Raw genomic sequence first — 14,656 nt, 5'->3', positions numbered from 1 at the left:
CTTGGATAACTGTGGTAATTCTAGAGCTAATACATGCCGACGAGCGCTGACCCCCAGGGATGCGTGCATTTATCAGACCAAAACCAATCCGGGGGCCCGGGCGCGGCGGGGCCCGCGGGCGGGGGTGGTCTCGGCCTCCCCGATTCCCGCCCGCCGCCGCTCTCCCCGGCCGCTTTGGTGACTCTAGATAACCTCGGGCCGATCGCACGTCCCCGTGACGGCGACGATCCATTCGGATGTCTGCCCTATCAACTTTCGATGGTACTTTCTGCGCCTACCATGGTGACCACGGGTAACGGGGAATCAGGGTTCGATTCCGGAGAGGGAGCCTGAGAAACGGCTACCACATCCAAGGAAGGCAGCAGGCGCGCAAATTACCCACTCCCGACTCGGGGAGGTAGTGACGAAAAATAACAATACAGGACTCTTTCGAGGCCCTGTAATTGGAATGAGTACACTTTAAATCCTTTAACGAGGATCTATTGGAGGGCAAGTCTGGTGCCAGCAGCCGCGGTAGAAGGAAGTGTTTTCACTGAGCTCCTGATCTTCCAAAGCACAGGCCTCTCTGGGGAGTTTCCTGTCATCTGCTCCCCAGGAGGAGTTCCAGACTTGTGGGGAGTTCTCTACCACCTCTCCCCAGCCCAGGCCCTGCCTCTCCCTAGGGAGCTGGCAGGGTCCTGCGGCCATGTCGTCCCGCAAGGGCGCCCCTGCTCCCCGGCTTGGGTCGGAGGGGAGTATGGACGCATGGATACCGACCCTGAACAATGGCGGCGAGGGGGCGAAAAGAACTGGACGCGGTGGTAGCCAAGTCCCCCCTGAGGACCCGAGGACGTCAGGAAGGAAGAATCTACCAGCAGGAGGCCGAGAGGTGTCGTCCCAGGTAGGATGGGGGTCCCGGTGGGAGGGAGAAAGCACCCTCACCTACAGCTCCCGTATAGCGGCCCACCTACGGGAATATGATGAGCTGGGATGGCACCTCAAAGCTGTGAGGAAAGAATTGAAGGAGACGAGGGCCAGGTCCACCATCTCCTCTAGATCAAAGAGGCCCCCCCTCAAAGAACAAATTAGGGTCCTGAAAGAGGACCTAGAGGCCTCTCTGAGGCAGCAGGAACATTTACTGGAGGGAAGTGGTCCCTTCAGGGAAAAACTTGAAAATGGGGATCGGTTCAGGGAGATGGAGGCTGTAAGGAGAGGGGAGCCGTGCGGGGGTGCGGAGAGCGAGGAGGAGGAGTTGGGAATAGACTCCGAATCTCAGGCATCCCAGGCAGGTCCCCAAACCGTGCAGTCTGAACCAGCCCTCCCGGAGGTATACAGTGGCATTCCGCCGGAGCAGGAACCATTAGACCTACCTGCGTTACCATCTTCGGATGAAACATCGGATATGGAGGGCAGCAGTGAAGAAGGCGGTCTCCTGAGAGAAATCCGGTTGCTGGAATCACCTGCAGTGGACCTTCAAGGGTTTGCGTTTGGAGAGGATCTGCTGGACGAGGACGAGAGTGGCAGCAAGAAAAGAAAAAACAGGAAGAAAAAGGAAAAAAAAAGCATACAGACTCGTTTTGTCTATACACGCTTGGTGGAGGCTGAAAAGTCTTCACCAGGCGTGTATCCCGCTAAACTCCCTGTCTCGGCATCTGGGGTGGTGTCTGGGCGGAGGAGCGGGGAGATTGTGCAGCCCAAAATGGCGCCGGACGCCGTCCTTGCATGCGGAGGCAGGGAGGAGGTGTCAGCAGAAAGAGGGAACCAGCAGCCACGTATTGAAAGTGGAGGGGGTGGGCAGGAAAATCGGGAGGCCCCGCCCATCGCTCTGTCGGCCGCCCCGTCTGCCGCTCTGGTTACCGCCCTGCCTGAAGTCCCGGTGTGTAGGGTGGTGCTGGGGCGGTGTGATGATGGGGTCACCGTCCCTCCTACACGGGGCGGTGATAGCACTGGGTCCCCGCCTGCAGCTACAAACGTGCGGCGGGGATCAAAGGAGGCGGCGGCGGACGGAGCGGGGGGCGTGGCCGGGGGCGCCGGGTGTGTGTCTGGAGGTGCGTCCGGGCATCCTCCTATCGACGCGCATATGGGCGTGGCCGGGGGGGTGCCTGGCCGTGCTTCTGGAACTCTTTTTTATTATAAAAATACAAAACGTTACATTAAATACATAAACAGAAACTTAAACAAACAGAAAAACAAAGACAGCATTCCAGCTGCCCCAGCCACATTCTCACACACATTCATACCGATAACTATAAACCTACACATATCAAAAAACTACACATATCAAAAACTACAATAAATAAAACTTACCTAGCCAGTTCGGCTGTAATCCTAACCCCCAAACAACAGAAAAAATAAAAGGCTACTCTAGCCAACAAAAAAAAACAAATCAAAAACAAACTTAAACAAAAATATGACTATTTTGTCATAACAAAACCTAAGCAATCTGCCTATAAACAAAAAGAAAAATGAAAAGGAAAAATATAATTGATTTTTTTTGGGGAATTTTTATTTATTTTATTTTTAAATTTTTTTTTTTATTTTTTTTTATATAAACACTGCACACAACACAACTTAACCTAACCTAAACTGTCCCTAACCACTCCCTATTCTAAACTAAGACCCTCAGGGCTGACCTCCGCCTCATGTCCTCAGCATGTCCGCATAGTCCGAGGCCAGCCCCACCACCACCACCCACATCCAGCCCTCGCCCCATGTCCTCCCATGTCCGCATAGTCCTTTGCAAGCCTTTCAAAACCATATACTGTATTCCAAAACAAAAATCTAAGGTGAGAGTATCAGCCCACCACCAGGAAGAGTACTACTAGACTACGGTACACTAAAAGCAAAGCCTCTCCAGAGGAGAGAGGCCCTACTGGTACCCAGTCTTTCATACTCAAGAGAACGCACCTTCACCAGGTCCCCCAGAATGTTCCTACACACCTCATCCACTGGGAGGACTTTCTGCTTCGTTGAAACTAAACACCGTGCGTTCCACGTGTAGTACCTAACCACTATGCTAACTAAAAAACATGTGCACAGGTCACTTCTTCCCAGGTCTCTGAGCACTCCATAGGCCCACTCCGCATAGGAGAAGCTGGCTAGCCTAGGCCAGCCAATGGAAGCTCCCACCCGTTTGTATACCTCTGTATTAAAGGGACACTGAAGCAGGAAGTGCTCCATACTTTCCAGTATGGAGCCGCACTCCTCCCGGGGACAACCCCTTTCATCAGAGTTCCTGTACTTCAGATTGTCCCTTACATACAGCCTCCCGTGAAAGCAGCGCCAAGCCAAGTCCCAAAACTTCAAGGGGATCCTTGCAGAATTTAGCAACTGTAACCCCTTGTCTAGATCCCGGTTTGGGCAATCCTTGAGGGCCAGGGGCTTTTGAAAGTGGGACAACAAGACCCTCTCGTCAAGGGACCTCCTTGACAGAGTCCTGATTTCCCCCACCTCCAAACCCCACCGGCGGATTACCTTCAGAATCGGGGTGACATAAGCCGGAAGATATCCGTGAGGCGTACGCAAGTCCTTCACTCGCCCTCCTGTCTCCCATTCCTGGAAGAAAGGCCGAAACCACCCCCGGCAGGAGACTACCCACGGAGAAGCCCTCTCCATCCAGAGGTTCGCCAGATTCGCTTTAACAAATGTGTTTACAAGAAACACCACGGGGTTGACCATAGATAACCCCCCTAGTCTCCTCGTGCGGTAAGTCACCTCCCTCTTGATCAGGTTCAGTCTATTCCCCCATAAGAGCTGGAAGAACAGACTGTAAACCCGAGTCCAGAGAGGCTCTGGTAAGATACACACACTGCCCAAATAGATCAGCAAAGGGAGCAGGAAAGCTTTGATCAGGTGCACCCTTTCCCTGAGGGTCAAAGACCAGCCCTTCCACTGGTCGACCTTCTGAGCGGCGATCTTAAGCCTGTCGTCCCAATTTTGGGTGGGATAATCCCCATGGCCAAAATGGATGCCTAGGACTTTGGCTGACGACTGGGGCCCTGGGAGGGTGTCCGGGAGATCGAAAGCTGGATCACCCCCTCCCAGCCAGAGACTCTCACACTTATCCCGATTGATCATGGACCCGGATACCTCCGAGTAGCGATCCACCTCAGACATCACGTATTCCGCCTCCCCTCTCGAGGACACGAAAATGGTGACATCGTCGGCGTACGCTACTGTCCTCAGAGTGGCTTCCGGCGCCGCCGGATCCATCCCGACTCCCGCCAACGGTCCACGACTGACCCTCTTAAGAAAGGGATCAATCGCGAACACGTATAAAAGCGGGCTCAAAGGACAACCCTGGCGAACGCCAGACCCAACCTCAAAAGGGCAGCCAGACCAACCGTTCACAAGCGGGAAACTCTCCGCCCCCGCATACAAGATCTTTAACCAATCGACAAACCCCCCCGGCAGGCCATACTTCAGAAGGACTGACCAGAGGTACTCGTGGTTCACCCGATCAAACGCTTTTGCCTGATTTAAGGACAGCATGTACCCCCTCCAGTGGCCCGCCCTACTCTGTTCCACTGCCTCTCGGACACCGAGGACAGCACTAAAAGTGCTGCGGCCTGGAACCGAGCAATGCTGAGCCACCGAAAGAAGTTGTGGCGCGAATTTCACCAGCCTGTTAAACAGTATCTTGGCCAGAATCTTTCTGTCCGTATTGAGAAGTGCTATGGGACGCCAGTTCTCAATACGGCTCGGATCTTTACCCTTTGATAGAAGGATCAGCGCTGACCTCCTCATTGACTGAGGCAGAGTGCCCGAGGATAGACACTCATTGAATACCTCAGTCAAGAGGGGACATAAAGAGTCCTTAAAGGTCTTATAAAACTCGGATGTTAAGCCATCCGGACCTGGCGACTTCTTCAGAGCTAACCCTTCCACCGCCAGGATAACTTCCTCCTTCCTGATCTCTTCTACCAAACCGTCAAAAGAGAGGTGAGCTTCTGACTCAGGGGTGATCTCAGCCAGGAAAGCCGACATCCTGTCCCGATCCAGATCCCTCTTCCCCAAGAGGCACGAGTAAAAGGATCTGACGACTTCCAGGATCCCTGATCTGGACCTGTTCAGAGACCCCGTACCATCAACCAGTCCTGTTATTAACTTACTCTTCACTGACATCTTACAGTTTCTGTAGGGGTCGGGCGAGCGGTACCTCCCGAAGTCCCTCTCAAAAACCAAAGATGTGTGTCTATCATACTGGCACCTCTTGAGCAAAGATTTCACCCTGGAGATACCCTCGCGGCTACCTCCAGTCGAGACCAGATCTTCGAGTTTCCTCCTCAGACCCTGATACAGGCGGTACCTGTCCAGGGACCTGAGGCTCGAGAGCTGGCGGAAGAACTTTGCAGCCCGGTCTTTGAATACCTCCCACCACTCTGACTTAGTGTCACAGAGATCCAGCAAGGTTACCTGACTCTGAAGAAAGTCCTCAAAGGATTGTCTCACCTCTGCTTCCTTCAGGACTCCCGCATTCAGCTTCCAGTAACCTCTTCCCATTTGGGGGGATTCTGAAATATTCAGAGAAAACATAATCAGACAGTGGTCAGAGAATTCTACCTCCACAACCCTCAAGGGCGAGAAAGTAGCCTCCTCCTTCAAAAAAAACCTATCTATTCTAGACCTAATCCTATCTCCTCTATAGAAAGTGAAACCCCCGTGGTCTGGGGTGTGCCTAATGTGGACATCCACCAGACGAGCCTCACTAGCTATGCTATTTAAAGCTACACTATCATAAGCCAGCCGGTCCCCTATCTTGGGACCTCACGATGGTGTTAAAGTCCCCACCAAAGACCACTTGCCGGCTTGTAAAAAGGAAAGGCTTGATCCTCATAAAGAGACATTTCCTGTCCCACTTGGACTGGGGCCCATAGATGTTGATTAGGCGCAGTTCCTGTCCCTTCATGAGGATATCCAAGATCAAACACCTCCCCATTTCCTGCTCAACCACCCGTCGGCATTCTACCGGTACGGTGAAAAGAACCGCCACTCCGCTATACGGCTCAGCCGCAAGAGACCAGAAGGAGGGCCCAGATCTCCACTCCCTCTTCGCCTTATGTACTTCTGCCAAGTTTGACAGTCTGGTCTCCTGCAAAAATAAAACATCAGCTTCAACTCGGCTGAAAAAATCAAAGGCTGTATAGCGAGCAGAATCAGATTTAACGCTGGCGACATTAATGGTCGCCAGCGTCAGCTGAGTGGGTACCGCCATACTTGGTGTTTAAGCTGAATGTCCTCCTTCCTTCCCACCCTTCCTTCCCCTCCCGGGGCTATCCTCTAAGGCGGCACGTCCTCTTTTGAGAGAGACGGTGGTGTCCATTCCGTCTGTCACCACCGCTCCCTCTTGCGTACCGCCCCTGTCTTTCTCGGTTCCGGGAATCTGGTTTGCCTCCTCTACTGGGGACCTTACATCCACACCAGAGAGGGGCACGGGGCCTCCTGGAAGCTCTCCCACCTTCGCCTCCGGTACCCCACTTCGTACCTCCTCCCCGGATGAAGAGGAGGCGGAGATCTCATCCAAAGTGAGATACCGGTTGGAGAGCCCAAGAGGGGAGCCAGTTACGCCTTCCCTGGCTACTTTGGTCGGGCTGTTTTTCTTTTTTGAGTACCGTTTCCGTCTGTTGGTATAGGACCCAGTCTCACTACCCTCTGCTGCGCTTTCGTAGTGCGAAGACCGGGTCCCATCGGCTCGGTCTAGTCTCTCGACTTCCGCACTTAGCTCCCTGTCCCCTAGGGTCTCCGAACTACGGGAGTCAGCCATTTGGGGAGGGGCAGACATCACCCCATTGTGGTGGGGTTCCTCCCGCTCCCTCTCCGCCTGGCATCTCTCCCTCCGCCTCTGCCGGGACGGACCGCTCTTGGTCTTCACTGACCCCTCAACTCGACTGTCTCCGCCAGCACCCGCCTCAGCCGAAGGTACCTCCCGGCCCACTCCTGCGTGAGCTCGGGCCGCATTGACCTCTGAGAGGGGACAACGACTAAATGGGTGTCCGAGCACACCACACAGGTTGCACCTAATCTCCTTACAAGATGCGGCAAGGTGACCTGTCCCTCCACACAACGCGCACTTCTGCACTTGGCAGCTGGCGCTGAAGTGCGAAGGGCTGCCGCACTTGTGACAGAGCTTAGGCTGTCCCCTGTAGAAAACGAGAATCCTATCCCGGCCGATGAAGGCAGAGGATGGAATGTGGGAAACCGTACTTCCCAGACATTTCAACTTCACATTGAAAGTCCAGGCTCCCGACCAAATGCCAAATTCGTCCAGGTTTTTAGATGGTACACCCTGGACGTCACCGTACCTGCTTAGCCAGGTCAGAATATCAACGCAAGAAAGCGATTCGTTACGGGTCAAAACGGTCACTTTCTTGACGTTGTTCTGACGGGTTATTGCCTGGGCGAAAAACCCCTTCCAATCCGGTAAGTACTTCACCAGCTCTAGGCCCTCCGGCCGGGCAAAGCTGATGTCGAACTCCTTGGAACCATAGGGATGTATCAGGGCGAAGATGTCAGCCACTCTGAAACCCATCCCAAGCAGGAGCTCCACCACCCTTTTCCTTGTAGGGCAGGCATCATCGCTTCTCCCCTTGAGACAGACTACATTCCGTCTGGTCCCAGGGCCGGTTGTGGGCAGGGACCAGGTGGTCTCGCCCCCCCCTTTCCTCTCGGAAAGCTCGCAGGCCGTGCCTGTCTATCCATAAGGATAGATCCACTTTCTCACCCTCTACTATCATTGAACTCTCCCCCCTTTTGAGGGCCTCCAGGTGTCGCCGTTGCAAGTCACCAACCGCGACTCCCGGGAATGAGGAAGCCAACGAGGATAGCCCCTCCCCCCCCACGGCCGCAGCCACACTGGCATAACTTCTGCCAGGTGTTACGGCCGCAGGAGGGGCAACCGAACTGGCCCTCCCCACTACACGAATACCAGATGCCACACCGGATCCCTCCGGAGGGCGGACACCAGGAGCCGCCGCCACCGCTTTTTCAGCGACGGTCCGCTGACCCCCAGCGTCCACCCCACCTTTGGGACCCGATGCGGCACCTCCACCAACATCACTACCCCGCTTACATGCACCCCTTCCACCTGCTGGGACAGCTGGTGCAGGAAATGTCACACTATTTACATTACACACATTATTATTGCCACTTTCATTGCCACTGGCCAAGCCCTCCTCTGCTGCCCTCAAGATCTGGGCATTGGTAATTATATTCCCCCCCTCCCCAGCACTTAATTTAGCGCCGGAGGAGGAGGCGGAAACAGAGGGGGCGCGCCCAGTGGCAATGTATTCTGCCACATACTGTGGCGCAATCACACCCCTTTTGGAGGACCGGGGTACCGCAGGCTCCTCCCTTCCAGCTGCTCCGATCCCCAGTTCTTTTGGGCACAGGCGCTTGCCTGCCGTGCCCGTGATTTCACCTGCGGCACTAGGAGAGCGCCCGGAAGCACAGCCCGGAACCCCCCCTGGCCACGCCCACATGCGCACCAACCGGAGGGGCCCTGGACGCGCCCCCGGACACACCCCCAACCGCACTTCCAGCCGCATCATCACTGGTAAGAGGAGGACCGCGCCCAGGAGCGCACCCGGACACGACCCCGGCACCATCCCCACGTACAGGAACAGCGCCGGGAACGCCCCCGGACACGCCCCCAGCCGCGCCCCCCGCCGCCGCATCTCCGCTCCCCGATCCCCGCCGCAAGCCGACAGCGGGGACCGAGGGAGCACCAACATGGGTGGGAGGAACGACGATCCCGTCACACCGCCCCAGCGCCGCCCTGCACACCGGGGCGGCGGACAGAAACGCCTCTATCACGGGGGCACGCTCCTGCACCAAGCCACTCCCCCCTCCCACAGGGGAGCGACCCACAGTGCCAGAGGTCCCCGATTGGTCACTATTTACAGTGTGATCCGGAACAATACTTGCTAATGCCGCACCTGACATTGACTTTTCAGTCCCTGCCAGGTGCGGTACAAAAACATATTTAATGTCAAATTTTTCTTCTTTTTTCTTTTTCTTTTTCTTTTTTTCTCCGCCACCATCTTCCAGTAGTTCGTTTCCAAACGCGAAACCCTGCAGCTCCATCGGCGATTCCAATATCCGAATCTCCTCTAGGAGTCCTCCGCCACCATCACAGCTGCCTTCAAAGTCCTCATCGTCGGATGGGGGCAGCCCTGCTTGCTCAGCAGTTATGCTGCTGTACCCCTCTGGTACCGACAGCTGGGAATTCAGAGGGGGAGCTGGTGCAGGTTCAGGCAGGGACGACCGGGGAGTGACAGTTGCGCCGGACGCAGGTGATTCACCCAGCACACTGCCCTCCTCCTCCTCCTCCTCCTCCCCGCTATCCCCCTCACACCGCTCCCCCCTCCTTTCCTCCATGGCCAAAAACCTTGCCTTGTTAAGGAGTTTCTCCTTGAAGGGGCCACTCTCAGAGATTAAAGAATCCCTTTTATCTTTAAATGCATCAATCTCTGCTTTCAGTTCCTTAATCCTTAGTGATACAGGGGGCCGTTTTTTACTGGACATACTGTTTGCCCTGGCCCTCTGCAACCCAAGCTCCTGGCTCAGGATTTTGAGGTGCCGTCCCAGCTCCTTAACCTCACGGAGGTGAAACGCCACCCGGGAGCTGTAGGTGGGGGTGGACTCTCCCTCCCTCCGGGACCCCCAACCTACCTGGGACGGCACCTCCTCAGCCTCAGCAATTCTTGCAATCCTCCTTCCGGAAGTTCCAGGGTCCTCGGGGGGGACTTGGCTGCTGCTACCTCGTCCGGTCTTCCTCACCCCCTCGCCTCCACCACTCTGGGTCCGTGCGCGGGATCCGCCTGACCCCGTCCGGGGAGCAGGGTTCTTCTTCTTAGAAGTCATGGCCCAGGCCCCTGCCAAACTCCCTAGGGAGAGGCAGGGCCTGGGCTGGGGAGAGAGATGGTAAAGCCTCCCCACAAGTCTGGTTCCGCCCAGGGGATTAGGATGTTGGAAATCTCCCTGGGCCCTTAACGAGGTGGAAGTCCAGGAGCTCCAAACAACCACACCCTTCTGCCACTACTGCTCCAGCTGGAATGCTGCTGACACTGGACATGCCCCCTCCGCCTCCTCCTCCGGCGCTGAATTAAGCGCTGGGGAGGGGGGGAAGGTGGTAGTCAAAGCCCAGGTCTTAAGGGCGGGGGGGGGGGGGGGGCTTGGACAGTGGCAACGAGGGTGGCAGGGGGTACAGTACAAATAATAAGGGTAATAATAATAAAGTAAATAACAAAGATGGAAAAGTTAGAGATAGCAGGATAAATAAAAATAATATGACACCTGTTAAACCACCTGCTGCACCAGCTGTCCCAGCAGGAAGAAAGGGTGTATGTGAGCAGGGTGGTGGTAAGGGGGTTGGTGCAGGTGCTGCATCTGGTCCCAAAGGTGGGAGGGACGCTGGGGGTCAGCGGACCGTCGCTGAAAAAGCGGTGGCTGCGGCTCCTGGTGTCCGCCCTCTGGAGGGATCCGGTGTGGCATCTGGTGGTAGTGTAGTGGGGGGTGCCGGTTCGGTTGCCCCTCCTGCGGCCGTAACACCTGGCAGAAGTTATGCCAGTGTGGCTGCGGCCGTGGGGGGGGAGGGGCTGTCCTCGTTGGCTTCCTCATTTCCGGGAGTCGCGGTTGGTGACTTGCAGCGGCGACTCCTGGAGGCTCTCAGAAGGGGTGAGAGTTCAATGACAGTAGAGGGTGAGAAAGTGGACCTATCCTTATGGATAGACAGGCACGGCCTGCGGGCTTTCCGAGAGGAAAGGGGGGGCGAGACCACCTGGTCCCTGCCCACAACCGGACCTGGGACCAGACGGAATGTAGTCTGTCTCAAGTGGAGAAGCAATGATGCCTGCCCTACAAGAAAAAGGGTGGTGGAGCTCCTGCTTGGGATGGGTTTCAGGGTGGTTGACATCTTCGCCCTGATACATCCCTATGGTTCCGGGGAGTTCGACGTCAGCTTTGCCCGGCCGGAGGGCCTAGAGCTTTTCTGGTCCGGGTATGAGCTGGTGAAGAACTCACCGGATTGGAAGGGGTTTTTCGCCCAGGCGATATCCCGTCAGAACAACGTCAAGAAAGTGACCGTTTTGACCCGTAACGAATCACTTTCTTGCGTTGACATTCTGACCTGGCTCAGCAGGTACGGCGACGTCCAGGGTGTACCATCGAAAAACCTGGACGAATTTGGCATTTGGTCGGGAGCCTGGACTTTCAATATAAAGTTGAAATGTCTGGGAAGTACAGTTTCCCACATTCCATCCTCTGCCTTCATCGGCCGGGATAGAATTCTCGCCTTCTACAGGGGGCAGCCTAAGCTCTGTCACAAGTGCGGCAGCCCTTCACACTTCAGCGCCAGCTGCCAAGTGCAGAAGTGCGCGCTGTGTGGAGGGACAGGTCACCTCGCCGCATCTTGTAAGGAGATTAGGTGCAACCTGTGTGGTGTGCTCGGACACCCATTCAGTCGTTGTCCCCTCTCAGAGGTTAATGCGGCCCGAGCTCACGCAGGAGTGGGCCGGGAGGTCCCTTCGGCTGAGGCGGGTGCTGGCGGAGACAGTCGAGTTGAGGGGTCAGTGAAGACCAAGAGCGGTCCGTCCCGGCAGAGGCGGAGGGAGAGACGCCTGGTGGAGAGGGAGCAGATGGAACCCTGCCACAATGGGGTGATGTCTGCCCCTCCCCAAATGGCTGACTCCCGTAGTTCAGAGACCCTAGGGGACAGGGAGCTGAGTGCGGAAGTCGAGAGACTAGACCGAGCCGGTGGGACCCAGTCTTCACACTACGAAAGCGCAGCAGAGGGTAGTGAGACTGGGTCCTACACCAACAGACGGAAGCGGTACTCCAAAAAGATCAAGAGCCCGACCAAAGTAGCCAGGGAAGGCGCAACTGGCTCCCCTCTTGGGCTCTCCAACCGGTATCTCACTTTGGATGAGATCTCCGCCTCCTCTTCATCCGGGGAGGAGGTAAGAAGTGGGGTACCGGGGGCGAAGGTGGGAGGGCTTCCAGGAGGCCCCGTGCCCCTCTCTGGTGCGGACGTAAGGTCCCCAGAAGAGGAGGCAAACCCGATTCCCGGAACTAAGAAAGGCAGGGGCGGTACGCAAGAGGGAGCGGTGGTGACAGAAGGTATGGACACCACCGTCTCCCTCAAAAGAGGACGTGCCGCCTTAGAGGATAGCCCCGGGAGGGGTAGGAGGGGTGGGAAGGGAGGAGGACGTTCAGCTTAAACACCAAGTATGGCGGTACCCACTCGGCTCACGCTGGCGACCATTAATGTCGCCAGCATAAAATCTGATGCGGCTCGCTACGCAGCCTTTGATTTTTTCAGCCGTGTTGAAGCTGACGTTTTATTTTTGCAGGAGACCAGACTGTCAAACTTGGCAGAAATATACAAAGCAAAGAGGGAGTGGAGATCTGGGCCCTCCTTCTGGTCTCTTGCGGCTGAGCGGTATAGCGGAGTGGCGGTCCTTTTCACCGTACCGGTAGAATGCCGACGGGTGGTTGAGCTGGAAATGGGGAGGTGTTTGATTTTAGATATCCTCATGAAGGGACAGGAACTGCGCCTAATTAACATCTATGGGCCCCAGTCCAAGTGGGACAGGAAATGTCTCTTTATGAGGATCAAGCCTTTCCTTTTTACAAGCCGGCAAGTGGTCTTTGGTGGGGACTTCAACACCATCGTGAGGTCCCAAGATAGGGGAGGCACCAGAGACCGGCTGGCTTATGATAGTATAGCATTGAATAGTATAGCTAGTGAGGCTCGTCTGGTGGATGTCCACATTAGGCACACCTCAGACCACGGGGGTTTCACTTATTATAGAGGAGATAGGATTAGGTCTAGAATAGACAGGTTTTTTTTGAAAGAGGAGACTACTTTCTCGCCCTTGAGAATTGTGGAGGTAGAATTCTCTGATCACTGTCTGATTATGTTTTCTCTGAATATTTCAGAATCCCCCCAAATGGGAAGAGGTTACTGGAAGCTGAATGCGGGAGTCCTGGAGGAAGCAGAGGTGAGACAATCCTTTGAGGACTTTCTTCAGAATCAGGTAGCCTTGCTGGATCTCTGTGACACTAAGTCAGAGTGGTGGGAGGTATTCAAAGATCGGGCTGCAAAGTTCTTCCGCCAGCTCTCGAGCCTCAGGTCTCTGGACAGGTACCGCCTGTATCAGAGTCTGAGGAGGAAACTCGAAGATCTGGTCTCGACTGGAGGTAGCCGCGAGGATATCTCCAGGGTGAAATCTTTGCTCAAGAGGTGCCAGTATGATAGACACACATCTTTGGTTTTTGAGAGGGACTTCGGGAGGTACCGCTCGCCCGACCCCTACAGAAACTGTAAGATGTCAGTGAAGAGTAAATTAATAACAGGACTGATTGATGGTACAGGATCTCTGAACAGGTCCAGATCAGGGATCCTGGAAGTCGTCAGATCCTTTTACTCGTGCCTCCTGGGGAAGAGGGATCTGGATCGGGACAGGATGTCGGCTTTCCTGGCTGAAATTACCCCTGAGTCAGAAGCTCACCTCTCTTTTGACGTTTTGGTAGAAGAGATCAGAAAGGAGGAAGTTATCCTGGCGGTGGAAGGGTTAGCTCTGAAGAAGTCGCCAGGCCCGGATGGCTTAACATCCGAGTTTTATAGGACCTTTAAGGACTCTTTATGTCCCCTCTTGACTGAGGTATTCAATGAATGTTTATCCTCGGGCACTCTGCCTCGGTCAATGAGGAGGTCAGCACTGATCCTTCTATCAAAGGGTAAAGATCCGAGCCGTATTGAGAACTGGCGTCCCATAGCACTTCTCAACACGGACAGAAAGATTCTGGCCAAGATTCTGTTTAACAGGCTGGTGAAGTTCGCGCCTCAGCTTCTTTCGGTGGCTCAGCATTGCTCAGTTCCAGGCCGCAGCACTTTTAGTGCTGTCCTCGGTGTCCGAGAGGCAGTGGAACAGAGTAGGGCAGGCCACTGGAAGGGGTACATGCTGTCCTTAGATCAAGCAAAGGCGTTTGATCGGGTGAACCACGAGTACCTCTGGTCGGTCCTTCTGAAGTATGGCCTGCCGGGGGGGTTCGTCGATTGGTTAAAGATCTTGTATGCGGGGGCAGAGAGTTTCCCGCTTGTGAACGGTTGGTCTGGCTGCCCTTTTGAGGTTGGGTCTGGCGTTCGCCAGGGTTGTCCTTTGAGCCCGCTTTTATACGTGTTCGCGATTGATCCCTTTCTTAAGCGGGTCAATCGTGGACCGTTGGCGGGAGTCGGGATGGATCCGGCGGCGCCGGAAGCCACTCTGAGGACAGTAGCGTACGCCGACGATGTCACCATTTTCGTGTCCTCGAAAGGGGAGGCGGAATACGTGATGTCTGAGGTGGACCGCTACTCGGAGGCATCCGGGTCCATGATCAATCGGGATAAGTGTGAGAGTTTCTGGCTGGGAGGGGGTGATCCAGCTTTCGATCTCCCGGACACCCTCCCAGGGCCCCAGTCGTCAGCCAAAGTCCTAGGCATCCATTTCGGCCATGGGGATTATCCCACCCAAAATTGGGACGACAGGCTTAAGATCGCCGCTCAGAAGGTCGACCAGTGGAAGGGCTGGTCTTTGACCCTCAGGGAAAGGGTGCACCTGATCAAAGCTTTCTTGCTCCCTTTGCTAATCTATTTGGGCAGTGTGTGTATCTTGCCAGAGCCTCTTTGGACTCGGGT

General features: G+C 55.3%; 1 long non-coding RNA gene across 1 annotated transcript in view; it reads left to right on the top strand.

Moving 5' to 3' along the window:
* Nucleotides 1-467: 467 nt before the first annotated feature.
* Nucleotides 468-14,656, top strand: part of LOC122933788 — a 16,396-nt gene continuing 2,207 nt past the window's right edge. The window contains exon 1 of the long non-coding RNA XR_006388556.1: nt 468-513. This is a non-coding gene — a long non-coding RNA (uncharacterized LOC122933788). The remainder of the gene's footprint in view (nt 514-14,656) is intronic.

The sequence above is a fragment of the Bufo gargarizans genome, chromosome 4 (genome assembly GCF_014858855.1).
Source record: "Bufo gargarizans isolate SCDJY-AF-19 chromosome 4, ASM1485885v1, whole genome shotgun sequence".
NCBI classification, from domain to species: domain Eukaryota; kingdom Metazoa; phylum Chordata; class Amphibia; order Anura; family Bufonidae; genus Bufo; species Bufo gargarizans.
This window is presented reverse-complemented; position numbering and strand designations above follow the sequence as displayed.